Source organism: Gobio gobio (assembly GCF_949357685.1).
Source record: "Gobio gobio genome assembly, chromosome: 20".
NCBI lineage: Eukaryota > Metazoa > Chordata > Actinopteri > Cypriniformes > Gobionidae > Gobio > Gobio gobio.
In genome coordinates, this window is record NC_137113.1 from 22,612,134 (window position 1) to 22,629,820 (window position 17,687).

Consider the following 17,687-nt stretch of genomic DNA (forward strand, 5'->3'; position numbering starts at 1 on the left):
CTGTTTACAGTATCTTCATTTTTGAAGTATATACAGTGCTGGTCACCATAGTGCCCGAGACAAATCAGACATGCAGTTATTTGTTATATTTAATAAATAGTCTGCAATACCCTTCACTCAACAAGCAAACTATGCATTAAGGTCGTGACACACCAAGCCAATGTCAAAGAACTAGCAGTGACAGAAGCTGATTGTGTTGTCGCCCCACGTCTGGGTTAAAAAGCTGCGCTTGAACACACCACAAAGACTATAGCCGGCTGCCACGTACCACATGCCTTCTGCACCTTTTGCAGTGAGTATTTTGTTGTTTCATTAACATTGAAAACAGACAGCAGCAGAAATATTAGGCTGCTATCACTTTAAGACATAATGTTTACTTTCACTTAAAGGAATAGTTCATTAAAAAATTAAAAGTACCCCATGATTTACTCACCCTCAAGCCATCATAGGTGTATAAGATATTCTTCTTTCAGACAAATACAATCTGAGTTATAAAAAAATGTCCTTGCCAATCCAAGCATTATAATGGTAGTGAATGGGAGCCCAAAATTTGAAGCCCAAAAAAGTATATCAATCCATTATAAAAGTAATCCACATTGGGGTTAATAAAGGCCTTCTAAAGCGAGACAATGTGTTTGTGTAAGAAAAAAATCCATATTTAACACTTTATAAAGTAAATCCGCCTTCCGTATTCAACTTATGAAGAAAGTGCAACTGACGTCAGACGTAGTGCAAGTGTTTTGAACTGCGAGAGGCATTACACTTTCTTCGTAAGTTGAATACGGAAGGCAGTCTGGTGGAAGCTATATGTTTTGCTTTATAAAGTTTTGAATATGGATATTTTTCTTGCACATGTATGTGAGAGAAAGCGATAGAGGCCGATCTCAGCCAAGCGACGGTGCATAAAAGCCAAAAGACTTGTTGCCTCCAACTCAATCACAGGCGACTGAAATCGTACTATTTACTAGCAATTGGCTAATTAAAGATATTTTTTAGTCGCCCAGCGTGACATTTGGTCACATTTGTGAGTGATTTACTCGCATTGTAGAGGGTTGAGATCACTGGCTAAAAGTCATCAAAGGGGAGAATGAAGAATTAGAAAGTTTGATGTGAAAACAAGGATGCTGAGCTAGAAAACTTCGAAGAACACAAATCATACAAATAAATAGTTAAAAATTCATGCATTGTGATTTCTGGATTTTTCTTTTTTTATATTATGTCTCTCACAGTGGACATGCACCTACGATGACAATTTCAGACCCCTCCATGATTTCTAAGTGGGAGAACTTGCAAAATAGCAGGGTGTTCAAATACTTATTTTCCTCACTGTATATATCAGAGTTTGTCTTTTTATTTGATAAATTAAGTATCACTTACCCCTTTTCACAAAGGTGTGTTCGAAATTATAGAAGAAATTGATGTCTGCTGAATATCAAATACTGCATAACTTCATGCTTTTATTCTTTACTCTGCTTCAGCTTTAACCCTCTTACAATGTGTGTGTTAGAATAGTTCAAGTGTTTAGAGTAGTTAATAAAGTCTTTATTAGTTTGTATCACACTTGATGTTCATTGTTTTGCTCATAACCTTGGTACCTAATCATAATGATCACAGCTAACTGCTCTAAGAAAGTGTTGGATAAGTATTAGGACATTACTGTCTAGAGCTGTGTTCGATACACCGGTACGACGATGTATCGTCACATACTACAGCTGCTTCTGTATAATATAACGCAGCACATGCGCAGCAGTGGACCATGCTTAATTTGAATACAAGAGGTATAGGTTAGAACCAGGTTTAAATCTGGCCCGCAGAGGAACATAACTGGGGTTGCCTGATATCAAGAGACGCAATCCCCCCAATGTGGAAATATTTTCTCCACTGTGGATAAAAGGGCTGGCTTTCTGAAAACACCTGTAAGCTTGCAGTTTAGTGATCCCCAGTTCGATATTCTATTCACAGAAAAGAGCAATACATCAAGTCTGTGTTCAAGGGAGAGAGATGTATGTATGAATTACTTCAGTCTGTGCCGCGTTTCTCTATTAATAGTGAAGCGGTGAGTTTAATTGCTTCAAAAACAGTGATGTCATGTTACAAACTTCTTACTGAGAAAGTTATTCATTGATAAAAATTGCAGGGCAGTGTTAAGAAATTTCTGTGTTGCTGAATCTTTCTGTGTGCGCCGTGTGAGCTACAATGAAGAAAGCACATTTAGAACAGTTCTAATTTTTGAATAATTGTTCTTAAATGTAGAGTGTGTTAATGTGTGTAATTGATAACAGCAATGTAAATATGATTTTATTAATATATTAGAATGAGTAGGCTACATTATAATATAAATTCATTTATTAGAATAAGTACATTACATACATACATTTATATACAGTGGAGGCCAAAATTATTAGAACACTTGGCATCTGTGAGTCGTCTTATTGGGCCTGTGTTTATTTTCCAAGAGGACAATGATCCGAAACATTCTTCTAACTATTGCCGTAATCCCTGCAACGGAAGGAATCTGCTGGAACATTTAGTCTGATGGACTGGCCCCCTCAAAGTCCGGACCTCAACCCAATCGAGCACATTTGGGGTGAGTTGGAAAATAAACTTGACAGATCTATTGTACATTCAATTCATAGGAAAGCCTTTGGCTTCAGTTGCAGAAGGCATGGGATAACATTAGTGTTGACGTTCTCAGAGGAAATATATTGACACTACGCCAGAGAGATGTGCTGCTGTAATTGCTGCAAAAGGTGGACATACCAAATATTAAAGTTAAAAGTGGATAAAAACAGTATGACTCACTTCATCTGATATTTGATGGCCAGAGCAACCATCTGCATGTTACATTTTGGAAGCAAAAAATATCAATATTTTCAGATCTCTCAGGTGTTCTAATCATTTTTGCCACCACTGTATAATTTATACTTTTTTCAATTGTAGTCTTTTAAAAAAGTTATCTGAAATAAACTGCAATGAAGTGTTGTCAAAAATAAAGATTTTTCTATACATACCGATACTGAAATATCTGAAACGCTTCCAATAGTCATTTTCCGCAGAATAGATACACGATACCAGCTTTGCTTTCTCATGCTTTCATCTCTCCGACAGTGCGTTGACACACAAATGCGCCTCCCCTCACTCACTCGTTTCATTTGCTCTGGATGAATATTGTTGGTGTTACAGGGCTTGAATTTTGGTGTCGGATTGCACCTATTGCGCATCATTTTACTCATTCCCACAGATTTTGTGCTCACACCCAAAGTGTGCGGCTGTGCGCACTCTCAGTATGGATGGTATGGATTTCAAAATTGTGGCCAGTGAAAATGCTGAGTGGCTAGTAAAAATGTCAATGAAGTGTTTAATAAACAGCTGCTATACTAAATTCTGCTGAGGTGAAATTTAGTACAGACCCGTATCGTGAGATATATCGTATCGTGGCCTCGGTATCGAGATATGTATCATATCGCGACTTTGTTGCCAATTAGGCATGTGCCGGTATCAAATTTTCATGTTGCGATTAATTGTTGAAGCTTTTATCACGGTATACGGTATTATCACGATATTGAAATAAGTTGCAAAAAAAGCAACTTATTATAATAACTTTCTTATAACAAAAAAACAAACATTTAAATACAATAAAGCAATACACAAAAATGTATAAAGTAAACATATATTTAAAACAGATTAGGTGCAAAAAGAATTATAAAGAACAATAGGTAACATTACAATAATGTCTCACCAGTTAATGCATTAACAAAGAATGAATAGCTACATTTTTACAGAAGTTATTCTTCTTTGATAATGTTAGTTTAAAAAAGCAACTGTTAGTTAGAGTAAGCTCAGGTCCATTAAATAATACAGTTACAACTTTTGATTTTAATAAGGTGTTGTTAAATGCTGAGATGTACATGTAACTAAGATTAATACATGCTTTAGAAGTATTTGTCATTGTCAGTTTGCTAATAAATGAACTAATGTTAAATAATGGAGCCTTATTGTAAAGTGTGTGCTTGAACACCAGTCAGAACATTCAAACAATATCTAGGGCATGTCATTTAGTCAAGATTAAAATGTTTAAGTTTGAAAATGAATAGCATTTAGCAGTTGTTCATTTTAAACGGTTGATGTGTAAAGTATTCTTAAAGGTCCCATGGCATGGCATTTTTCTATTATTTTATAGTGTTTCCTGAGGTGTACTTATATTGTTAGTATGATTTTTACATCATAAAATGTCATAATTTAGAAATAAAAGGCATTTTGTCTATACTGCTGTTTGCCCTGTGGCTGACTGCCCTGTTTCAAGAGGCTTGTCTGCTGGGAGACTTCAGTAAAAACGCCTACTGTTGTGATTGGCTGACATCTTTGCATTTGAAATGAGCGGAGGGGGCGTGGTTTAACGAGGTCTACGACGCACGAGCTGCTGCCAGAGAGACGGATGGACCTGAGTTCACTTCTCATCAGTTCTCTCAGCATGTCTCAGTTCAGGGTGAACTGTTGTAGTTACTAGAATATACTTCAGGTTATTAGTTTATTTTTTTAGTCGGAGGGGCTGTCACTCATGTCAGAAAGTTAGTAACTTTAGTAAATTATGGATCAGCGCTGACTCGAGACGCGAACCGTTTAGAACGATTCAGTCCGATTTGGTGAACTGGTTCGGTTCACTAAAAAGAACCGATTCAAAAGAATGATTCGTTCGCGAACCGGACATCACGGAGACGGAGCGATTGCTAACAAAGTTATTTATAGTAACTACTGAGTTGTGAGAGCGCTGTCTGTCAGCGCGAGTTTATTGTGTTTGTATCTGAGAGTTCTGAATAAACACGAGTCCCAGTCACGCAGAGTCCGTCTTCATCATTATTCTACCAACTTTGTAACACATGCAATGTACCATTACAGCGAGATGAACGAGTTAGTAAGTTTGATTAAAGCATTATTTCTAGATATGTTCCAATCATATGAAAAGCGTCAGTGACGCGCATTGAGTAACTTACACAGCGCAAACAAAGACACAACAGCAGTAATCGAATGTAATCCAGTTTATTGTGGGGAAAGCTGGCTAGCCTAGCCGGATACCCTCACGCTTACCCCCCTTCTGCTTAATCTCACGCCGCGTTTGGTGCCTCCGCTGTGGGCCAGATGCAGTACTGGGGGTCGGGATGTTGAAGGCTGAGCTTCGGCGTGCGTGAGGTTTATCTCTAAAGATGTGGCTCTGCCGATGTTAAGCAGAAACTCCCGACTGTATGCACATTTAAGAACAGATAGACGCGACGAGGACGTACAAAAACACTGACTCACAAGATAGAAAACACGAAAACACAGCTCTGTCGGGAGAGAGAGAAGCCGCAGCGTGTGCACAAAGAATAAATAATTAGCTACACATAAGAAATCACTGATCACAGATCAGAAGGAACTGAAAAAAGACTTCTGTTTTCATTTGTACATCCAAACACTGAGAAACTGCCAGCGTTCACAACCCATGATCTCTTGAGCGTTTGCATGGGCGTGCCAGATTCTCTGGGCGGAGGAAAGGGAGGTAACCGTTCCTGCTTGGACGTCAAACCAGGAGACTTCAGGATTGGCTCGTCTGGCCTGTCATTTTCTCAAAGGCAGAGAAAGACAGCCAGAACTCGGTTTTACACCGATCAACATTTCTATCCACTTGGGGACAATATTCAGGCTAGGGGAACTCATATTAATGTTGAAATACCTCATAAAATGAAAATTTCATGCCATGGGACCTTTAAAATGCATTCTAAAAATCTGAATAATTTGTTATAAATAATTATTCACTGTATTTTGAAGTGCCCACGATAACAATATAGTGCATGTTTAGTATTGCGGTATATCGTATTACCATTTACCGGCACATTTCTATTGCCAATACACAGCCCTATTATTGTCTTTGGCCAAAAGAGTTATATCCCACTACAGTCTATAGATGTTCTCACTAAACTACACTGGCAAGTGTTAGCAGGACGTCTAAAGGGGGTCGCACACCGGACGCGAAGCTCAGCGCCTCATTGTTTTCAATGAGTGTACGCACACCGGCGGCGACATTCGGCGCCTGTCCGCGGCGCCCAGCTACGACTCAGGAAGTTGTTCAAAATCCTGCCGCACCACAGAGCGCCATTTCAAGGTTTTATATTAAATGTATATTATATTTCCCTCAAATCGTCAATGTACATACTGATTTCACCCTGTGTTACAAGAACTCACCCATCGTACAGCTCTTCTGTCAGAAGTCAATTCAAAATTGAGCTTGCGCGTATAAAATGTGCGCGTCCGGTGTGAGATACCCGAGACACTGCACTGCGCGGCACTGAGCTATGCGTCCGGTGTTGCAACCCCCTTAAGACTGAATCTAGGCGTAATCCCCCCAAAATCCCCCATGTTACTTGGTCCAAATACTTTTACCTATCATAATTAATAATACATACTTCCCTTCTGGGCTAATTCACTCTTTTCAATCTAAAGTGCATGTATTGGGAGTTTGGAATTGAATCCCTACATTAAAAAAGTGGTTATGCACTACAATCTAAGTTTTCTGAAGAAAAACGGCGAAAGTCATTATTCACAGATTTATCTTCCAATTCAATGAGCTGTTAAGTGTAGTGACTCGATCGTGAAAATGAACTTAAGATCCGGATCAGTCTGATTCCTTAAATAATTTAGACGTTTTGTAAAGTGGATCAACAGATTCTTTGAAGAGCTGGAGCAAATGTCAAGATTTTCAGTCAGGAACAACACATTTTTCATATTGTTTTTTTTTTTTATTGTTATGTTTGGCCGCGCTTGACGTTAAAGGTAGCACGACAATGCGGGTGCATGAAACACAGAGCTAAAGCGACTGACCTCAAAAAATTGGGTGCTTTGGGTTTAAATCAAAAAAGAAGTATGCACTAAAGGTCCTTTTCCGTCATTGCACCTAAACTATGGAACTCTCTACCACTGGTACTAAGGACTGTAACCTCACTCTCTGTATTTAAATCACAACTCAAAACCTACTTGTTTACCCAATACTATCAGTCATAATAGACTCCTAACCCTATGCTACCAGCTGTTTTTCCCTGAATATTTATGTTCCTATGTTGAATCTACTATTCTGTTTTGTTTTTCTTATTGACACTTGATTTTTTGTTTACCTAATAACTATGTACTGTATTTCTGTTCCCTTTCGTTCAGTCACTACGACGTACGTTAGTGACTAACGAATGGGGGTTTCGCTTAGAAGCCAATCATCTTCGAGTATTCAACAGCGCCCAATGGCAGTGCCAATGCCATGGGCATGCGGAATTTGCATGCGTAACTCCGCCCCACCTCGTGGGTATATAAGGAAGTACGCTGGCAACATCGCATTATGTTTCTGCTTTGGAGCCAAGAGGATCTCTTCACTCCTACAAGCCTGAATTCTGAAGTCTTCTCTTCAGTCTTCGAGACCAGCGGCTCTCCAGGGTGTTGGTGTTACGGCGCGTTCCAGCGATCTCATGCTGCCTGCCTGCTGATCTGTGCAGTGATCTGCAACAGCTGTGTGTGTGTTTCCCTGGGCGCTTCGGCACTCTGCAGAGCTTTCCTCTCACAAAAAGAGCTTGCGCGTGGCACGTCTTTTTCAAGACGGTTCGCCCGTGCACTTCCGGGTGCGATCGATCTCCGTTGCTGTCTATGGGCACATTCACTGCTCGATGTGTTTGGGCTTCAGCACGTTCGGGCAGTGTTTGTGGATGCGTCATGTTCCCACTGCGGGAACGTGACCATCGCGATGTTGCGGTCGAGACTCAGTGATCTCCGTGAGGAGAGAGAGTCCCCTCTGCCACACCCCAATCTACCGTCTCCAAGTGAGGTGGTACATTGGCTGGTGGCCAGGGTGACCTGAGTGCGGTGCCGTGGTATTAAGAACCCCGACGATCATTCCTCGGGCCACGCCCCCTCTCGCACATTGCTTAAACCCGCGAGTGTTGGACTGAAACAGCGGCCCGTCTCTGACGCCTCGTTCGTTTCGTCCACGCTCCAGATAGCAGTGAGATGTCGATCGCCGCATCCCAAGGTGGGCTGGAGTCCTTTGGGGATGACGATTAGGAGTTGTGCTCCGCCTCCGGGTGTGTCAGCGCTGCCTGATCCGACCTAAGGTTGACAGCCATGTTATCTCGGGCAGCCGCGAGTCTCGCGCTGGTGTGGAACTCCGCCCAGTCGCGAGTGCTCGTGGTTGCGCGATTGGTTTTTGGGGACGGCACCCGACAGCTGTTGGGCCCCGCCCCCAATGCCTTTCGCTCCCGAGGTGCATGAGGAGATCACGCGGTCCTGGAAGTCCCCGTGCTTCCCGCGATCGTTTGGTGGCCTCCTCCGCCTTCTCTGCCCTTGATGGGGCCGCGGCCTAGGGTACACTGGGGCCCCCTCACCCCCACTGTTGAACTCTCTGTTGCGCACTACGGTGTCCACAGAGGGCTTGACGTGGCGTGGTGTGGCTGTCCTAAGCACCCTCCCAAAGCCTGTGGGCTCGTCTACTTCGGTGGCGTGGTCCTGCAGAGCTACGGGCAGGCCGCCGCCCCGTTGCACATGCACAAGGGTGGAGCCGACCCAGGGCTCTTCATTGAGCTGCGTGCCGCGACTGATCCCGCCCCCGGGCGGTGAAGGTGGCCACACGCTCCCTGGGTCGGGAGATGTCCACAGCTGTGGTCCGGGAGAACACCTGGCCTTACCTGGTGATTTGGAGGACGTTGAGTGGGCCCGCCCCCTCAACTCACCCATATCCCAGGCTGGCCTCTAATGCCCCCGTCATGCGAGCGGAGGTTGCCACCCTACTGGCGAAGGGTGCGATCGAACCTGTCCCTCCAGCCGAGGTGAATTCCGGGTTTTACAGCCCGTACTTCATTGTACCCAAAAGACCGGTGGGTTTGACCGATCCTGGACCTGCGCGTCTTGAACCGTTACCTCCACCGGTTTCCGTTCAAGATGTTGACAGCGAAACGCCTTTTCGAATGCGTTCGTCCAGACGATTGGTTGCAGCGATCGACCTGAAGGACGCCTACTTCCATGTCTCCATTCTACCTCGACACAGACCGTTCCTACGGTTTGCTTTCGAGGGGCGGGCATATCAGTACGCAGTTCTACCATTCGGGCTATCTCTGTCCCCTCGCGTCTTTACGAAGATTGCCGAGGCAGCCCTTGCGCCCCTTCGGCAGCACGGGGTTCGCATCCTGAATTACCTCGACGACTGGCTCATACTGGGTCACTCTCGAGAGCAGGTTTGCGGACACAGAGATTTGGTGCTCCATCACCTAGCCCGTCTGGGCCTTCGGGTCAACTGGGAGAAGAGCAAACTTTGCCCCGCGCAGAGGATCTCTTTTCTCGGTATGGATCGACTCGGTCGCCATGTGCGCGCAGCTTTCGAGCGAGCGCGCGCAGTCTCTGCTGACTTCCCTTCGACAAGTCGAGGGCAAGAGTGCGGTTCCACTGAAACTGTTTCAGAGGCTCCTGGGGCATATGGCATCTGCAGCCGCGGTAACGCCGCTCGGATTGCTTCATATGAGACCGCTTCAGCACGGGCTACGCGATCGAGTCCCGAGATGGGCATGGCGGTCTGGCACGCTCCGGGTACAAGTGACTCGGGCCTGCTTACAGACTCTCTCCCCGTGGTCGAACCTCAGTTTTCTACGGACCGGAGTGTCCTTAGAACGAGTTTCCAGGCATCTTGTTGTATCAACAGATGCATCATCCACGGGCTGGGGTGCCATGTGCAATGGACAAGCAGCCACGGGCTCCTGGATAGGACCCCAGCGCCTTCTGCATGTCAATTGCCTCGAGTTGCTGGCAGTACGGTTCGCCCTGCACCGCTTCCGAGCGTTGCTGAAGGGTCAACATGTACTAGTCAGGACAGACGACACGGCCGGGCGGTCTACGCTCCCGCCGTATGTCTCAACTCGTCCGCCATCTCGTTTTTTGGAGTCAGAAGCATCTGAGGTCCCTTCATGCTGTCCACATCCCGGGAGTCCTGAACCGTGCAGCCTACGAGCTCACGGCTTCAGCCACTTCCTGGAGAATGGAGACTCCATCCCCAGACGGTCCAGCTGATATGGGAACGGTTCGGCGACGCACAGGTAGTCCTGTTGCCTCCCAGGACTCTTCCCATTGCTCCCTGTATTTTTCCCTGACCTATGGTCGGCACGGATGCACTGGCGCACAGCTGGTCGTCGGGGCTACGCAAGTATGCGTTTCCCCCAGTGAGCCTTCTCGCACAGGTACTGTGCAAGATCAGGGAGGACAAGGAGCAGGTCATGTTGGTCGCCCCGTTGGCACGGCCGGACCTGGTTCTCTGAACTGCTACTCCTTGCGACAGCCCCTCTCTGGCCTATTCCTCTGAGACTCCTCACTCAGAGACGGGGCACCTTTTGGCACCCGCGTCCAGCGTTCTGGAAGCTCCACGTGTGGCTTCTGGACGGGACGCGGCTGGTTTGAGTAGCCCTCCACCTGCGGTGGTCGCTACCATCACTTCCGCTAGGGCAGAGTCTACACGACACCTCTATGCGTTGAAGTGGGACCTCTTCGTCACATGGTGCTCTTCCCGCCAGGAAGACCCCTGGAAATGCCCGATCGGGTCTGTGCTTCGTTTCTCCAGGAGGGGGTGGGACGAAGGCTGTCTCCTTCCACCCTTAAGTGTACGTGGCCGCAATATCTGCCTACCACGATCTCCTGGGAGACAAAAAGGTAAGTAGCAGCACGACCTGATCATCAGGTTCCTGAGGGGGGCGAGGAGACTGAATCCTCCTCGCTCTCCTCTCGTTCCCTCTTGGGACCTCTCAGTAGTCTTAAGTGCTCTGCAGAGGCCTCCCTTTGAGCCTTTGCGGTCGGCTGAGATTAAGTTCTTGTCTATGAAGACGGCTCTGCTGACCGCATTGGCCTCGCTTAGAGGGTCGGGGACCTGTAAGCATTTTCGGTTGACGAAGCGTGCCTTGAGTTCGGGCCGGCTAACTCTCACGTGATCCTGAGACCCCGGCCCGGATATGTGCCCAAGGTTCCCACCACTCCGTTCCGAGATCAGGTGGTGAACCTGCAAGCGCTGCCTTTGGAGGAGGCAGACCCAGCCTTGGCATTGCTCTGTCCAGTACGCGCTCTCCGCGCCTACGTAGACATGACGCAGTGTTTCAGGACCTCAGACCAGCTCTTTGTCTGTTATGGTGGAGAGCGGAAGGGAAGTGCTCTCTCAAAGCAGAGGTTGTCTCACTGGATAGTGGACACCATTGTTTTGGCTTACCAGCAGCAAGGCTGACCATGTCCCCTTGGTGTGAGGGCACACTCCACCCGGAGTGTGGCCTCCTCTTGGGCTCTAGCGCATGGCGCCTCGCTAACAGACATCTGCAGAGCTGCAGGCTGGGCGACACCCAACACATTCGCCAGATTCTATAATCTCCGAGTGGAGCCAGTGTCCGACTATGTACTCGCCCCTACGGGTGGCCGGTAATGGGCCAGGCTCAGGTGTCTTCGCTTGCTCGCCATTCCACTCCCAGGACTGGATACGTGCGATATTTTCCTCAGGTGAGCTCCCCGAGAGCCCTGAGCTCCTCCAGCACTGCTTACGCCGACATCAGTTCAGTCTGCCCTTTCGAGCCCAGACCCTCATGTCCGGCCAGGTGCTCCGTGTGCATGGTTCCCTCCGGCGACCCCCACACGAGTATTTCCACCGTAAGCCTCCTCAGTGAGCAGGTGTCTTTCCCTTGGCAAGTCCCTGCCACCCCTAGGGTTAAAAATCCACCTTCGGCTGGTACCCTAGTGATCTTCCATATGCAGCCCTTAGCGGGTCATATGTGTATTCTCTAAGTCCTCCCCACGGGTAGGCATCTTGGCATTCCTTCACTGGGATATGCTTCCCAGTGTACCTTGGTAATCCTGTGATAAGTGGGAGTCCTTCGTCCGTACTAGTCTTACGACAGGGTACTCACACTTACGCAGGGCACTGGATGACAGCTGAGTGGCGTTGTTGTATAGGATCCCCCATTCGTTAGTCACTAACGTACGTCGTAGTGACTGAACGAAAGGGAACGTCTCGGTTACGTATGTAACCCTCGTTCCCTGAGGAGGGAACGGAGACGTACGTTTCCTTGCCACGTAAGCTGTGCTGCCTGGAACGCGGAGTTCAGTCTTGGCTCCTGCAGCAGTAACATAATGCGATGTTGCCAGCGTACTTCCTTATATACCCACGAGGTGGGGCGGAGTTACGCATGCAAATTCCGCATGCCCATGGCATTGGCACTGCCATTGGGCGCTGTTGAATACTCGAAGATGATTGGCTTCTAAGCGAAACCCCCATTCGTTGGTCACTAACGTACGTCTCCGTTCCCTCCTCAGGGAACGAGGGTTACATACGTAACCGAGACGTTTTCAGTTCATATGTTGTACCATGATTTGCAACTCCATCTCATTTCTATCGCCAGACTGGGCAAATGTCTACACGGTCATACATTTAACTGATTAATTAACTATATGAAAATGAAATGTTTATGATTGTGTGAATCGACTGTCTATTCTGTTACTGCTTGTAAAGTGTCCTTGAGCTTGGGAAAGGTGCTATATAAATTAAACATATTATTATTATTAAATAAATACATTTACCCATGCCTTTCTAAACGAAAAAAAAACATCTACAAGGCAAGAGAAACAATAATGCTGAAGAAATAAATCACTGGTTTGAATACTTTTAACTGACACCGGTGACAAAAACTACACTACTTCCCAGAATAAAGGATCCTTGTAGTGGAAGCTTGACATGGTGCCAGAATTGTCCGATACAAGATGGCACAATCTCAAGAGACCCTCATCTGAAGGATGAGCATGCACTAGAAAGTGCCAGCTAACATTACAACCCCCCTGAGCTTTCCAAAGCCCAGTGAACTACCCATGTAGGCAGCATTTTAATGCATCATAGGACACAAAAGCTGTGCCAAAAGGCATGGAGCATAATTATGCCGCCTTGTCTGGGAGCATCACATGTATAATTTACAGAGGAATCAATCCCACAATCCACTGCATGTCGACGGGAAGGCAGCTCACTGGGTTATGGAACAGAGCCGATGTCTGATCTTTCAGGCAGGTTTCACAGAGGGTCTGCCAACAGCTGTGCCAGACCTGGCATTCAAGGTTTTGGTCTGGCTATTTGTGGACCACCACTAAGTCTTCTGTCCTTCTTTCAAAATGATAAAAGCGAACAAAAATATGAACAAGCTTAGATGACTGGTACAGCCAGTCATCTGTGCATTTAATGCATTCAACCACAGCAGTCCCACATGGGCAGCCATGGAATACAGCAGTGGGCAGGTGTTCTCTTGGATCGGTCTTATTTACAGTATTGCCAGCCTAGTGCAGATGCTCTTTTAGGCGATCATCATTTGCCCCACCTTATGGCAATTTCAGTTTATTAAGCCAATTATGGGAAATAATTTGCAAAGGGAATTAAACGCATTACAATTTTTAACACTGTACATTAAGTCTTGAGGTTGTAGCTTTGGAAATATGTTATTTTTAATATAATGAAGTCTCAGATTTTTAACATTGTTGTTAATATTGCTGCAATCTCATCAGAGAACAGAGGTGCCGTTGCAAATTATCTTTTAAAGATTATGAGGGCACATGAAGTAAAAAAAATACTGATGTGCACAGATTTATAATGCTGCAATATTCTATTAAAAAAAGAATTGTCAATTTTGATTTCATTGTAACTTTTTTCTCCTTTGATGAATACAAGATTTAAAAAAACAACATCTATTTGAAATTTAAAAAAGTTTTTTAACAGTCTTTACTCCACTTTTGATCAATTGAATGTGTCCTTGTTAAGCAAAAGTATTATTTTCTTTTTTTTTTATTTATTATATTTATATATCTTACTGACCCTTTTGAACGGTAGTATATTCATTAATCAAAACGAACAAAAAGACTTACAATAAGTATCCCTATATGAGTGAACTGTAAACATAAACATGTTTAATCTTTTAAAATTGTTTAAATCTCAGAAAATGTATTTTAGACATACCATACACACACAAGACAATGTTTTACAACGAGCCTTAAATTCTTGCTACAACACAATCAGAGGGTTTCATGAAATCTAGTGGTTACAATAAGCTAAATGTTTATATTTGTATGGAATTCAGCATAATATAGCTTTCACACTCTTCTGTCCCAAATTATCATCACAAAAAGTACCATTATAATGCCCGTACAACATTAAGTGCAAGATATTTTCATTTCACAGCTAATTATTGGCAAGTATGGAAAGTTGATTTAATTTCCTGAGGAATAATCTAATTGGTAAAGTAGTGTGATTCAATGTTTAAGGTGATATTTAAATGAGGAGGTTTTAATAAACCTGAAGCTTAAACTGTAGCGAGAGCAGCACAGTGTGTGAGTGTATATGCAAATCGACGTCTGAAATAAGTTAATTAAGGCAAGATGGTGATCTGCTCCATCTCTTCACTCTAAATCGGTCAAAGTTGCCCCATGGGGTTGACATGGCACCTCTAACAGGCAGAAAGTACCTCAAGCAAGCATGGACACCTCTGCCCCGCCAGAGGGCAGCTTTCTGTTCGTCTCTCGAGAGGTCAAGTGTTGAGTTTCATGTGACCACACAGGCCCAGTTTTCAGAGCGTGTCCATGACAGGCTGCACAGCCTAAGGGAAAGACCAACAGATCAGCCTCATACTTCTGACAGACTGTGGAAACAGTACTTTGCCGAAAAGTACTGTGATTTCCTCCTCCAGACATCCCTTGTCTGTTCGCAAGACTGTCAGATTCTTTATGGAGTGACCAGACAACAACCCCATGACTTACGATTTGGACTTGTTTTAGGGTAGATTACTTTACTTATCTTTAAATCAGTGTGTCTCCACCACCCTCTGCTGTGCTGAGCCTCAGACTGTGCAGGAGGATCTGGTGGGATTCTGTGAGTCACGGTGTGCGAGAATCTCAACACTTTCTTGGACTACATCGATCGACTGTAGGACAAAAAAGGCAGAGAAAATGAGGGATACATGAGTGGGAGTTTATGATTTTATTTGCACAGGCAATTAAGGCTGACTAGTTTATAAATTCATATGCTTGTTTGTGTATGACTGTTTTCCCCCCATGTAGGATGCGTAATCATGAACTCCTCTGTGGCCATCTTGATGGAGGCTGTAAATGCTGCCTGGCTGAACATTGCTGCAACTATTTAAAGAGCTTGAAAAGTTCTACATAACGTCACGGTGTGTAGAGCCACGTGTGATGACTGGAGAACATGCGACAGTGAGATGTAATGGTTTATAAATAAACTTAAGGCTGTCGCACTCCAAAATGGCCAGAGTTTTATGCACGCTTCAGCACAGAGACATTTTTTTTTTCCATTGCAAATTATATTATCAGCATGACTAAGAGTGAATTTGAAGTTGAATTCAAAAAAAGTTCTGAATATCTTTGGAACGCTTTAATAAAAGCAGCACTTGAGCTGCAACTCCACAAGGTTGTTGAGTAAAAACAATTATGATCATGACATGTTATTCAGGGTGATTAAAGAACCTGAACTTCATTCAACTTGTAGAACATGGTGCTAAAAACACCAAGACTGTGGCTGCATCCAAAATCACATACTTCCTTACTAAGTAGGCAAAAAACAGTATATCCGAATTCACAGTATAAAACAGTTAGCAAAAAGCACCTGGATGTCCTACTACTAACTTCCAGCAAGATTCTGAACTGTGCATCTGATGGACACATGAGGCTACAGGAGAGGATTTGTGAATGGCAGTTAAGCAATGAAACTGACACTAGTACGTCACAACAAGAAAATTACAACATGGCGAATATAGTTTGCCCGGATTGCAGTCATACAATATACATTCATACTATATAGAAAATACTTTTTTGCAGTCAATAAGTAATTACTTATTCAAAAGAAGTGCTTACTCAGAGAGTATACGTTTTCGATGAGTTCAATTCCCAGAGAAAACAGAGGAACTGTTACTGTATAGCTTGAATGTCACTTGGGATAAAAGCGTATATACATACAATGACAATTTTCATACATTTTTGTTTAATTGAATAATTCTTATGAAATTATTTGTAGCGTCTGGAGTGTCTCTCTCATAGGATCAAAGTGGTGAGTCGTCTGGAGAAACATCAGAGATGCTTTCCTCCAAACAGCTCTGCATATAAATTAAATTCCTGCTCCAACGGCTCCAACAAGTCTGAGTCAAATGGCACCACCGACTGATTAAGACCGGCTAGAGTGTGACCAGAAGATACTATGATGGCCCTTTCTGAGCTTCAATCAGATTCTAATCAGCCAGGACACCTACCTCACCCTTTAGTCTAGAACGGCCGGGGGGTGACCCTAACACACACACACAAGCATTCCTCTCTATTTAGCCTTTAATTAAACTATCCCAGAAATTACATATATGATGATTTCTTAAGTATATGCATGCTCCCCATATTTCTTATGTTTGCGTGATGTAAGAGCTATCTTAAACGCTCAAAATTGCTCTGTATAGAAGATGCACTGCCTTTAGGTCTGTAAACCAAGGCATGTTTGATGTCTAAAAGTTCCTTTTTCTTTGTCTTAGTCAATGGTACAAAGTATATGATTATGAGATGTACCGCTAGTATGTTTAGTCCTTTTGGAGTGAAACTTTACTAGTTTTGGCTTCCAGCAAGAACATTCCATTGAGTAATAAAGTCCGAAAAAAGAAACTCTCTCCCGCCTGAAATTCACACCAACGATTGGTCGCCTCAGGGAAAATGGGCGTAGTTTAATGGACTTTAAAGGACAGAAACACCAACACATTTGTTGCTCAGTCAACTTGCAAGGACCCCGACGAGACAAATTTCCTTTTCCTCCCATCTCATCAGCGCGGCTCGCGGGCTTCGACCTGCGAGCCGGTGCGGTCCAGCCAAGCTGTTGTTTCCTTTGAGGATCGACGCGCTCCGCGACACAGCCAGCGGCGCGCTCCATCAGACCGAGGAACCTAGCTTGGACGAGATGAACTTTCCCTTCCAAGACGCTCCCTTCCCAAACACCTTTAAAACTCCCGCGGACCAACTAAGCTCCGGAAAAACCAAACGGAGAGAACGTTTCAGCGCACGGACACTGAGAAACGCCAACGCACGCATCTCGCTTTACACAACACAAAGAAACCATGCAAGTATCAATTCTATCGAAATTTAGATGCGTTGTGATATGCATGTGATATGGTTCTTGCTGGCTCTAGTGGTTATGTTCGGGAAGGTGTCGGATCGGACACAATCATACCCTTCTTCCTTTCCCTTCTCCTCTGTCCTCCCTCTATTTCTATCCTTTCCATCCCCCTCTTTTCTTTCCCCTATTCTGTAAATACATGTATTCTTTATTTTGTCATATGTAATCGTAGTATTAATCTTTATTAAAATCATGATATCCAAGTTTTGATTGTCATTGTTTTGCTCACAGAACACGAGTCCCTTTAATGTCAGATCTAAGCTACGAGCTCTCATAAGCATCGTTGAATGCTTTAATTAATACCATAACTCGGAAAGTTTGTCCTTTGTGGCCAGAGGGATAAACTTCCCGAAAATTGTAGGGCTGTAATCAACCAAAGAAAATCTTGGTCGACTGGAGTCCTGAAATTTTCGACTAAAAATCGACTAAAAATGACGTTAGGAAAAAAAAAGTTAAATTAATTAGCTGCGCACTG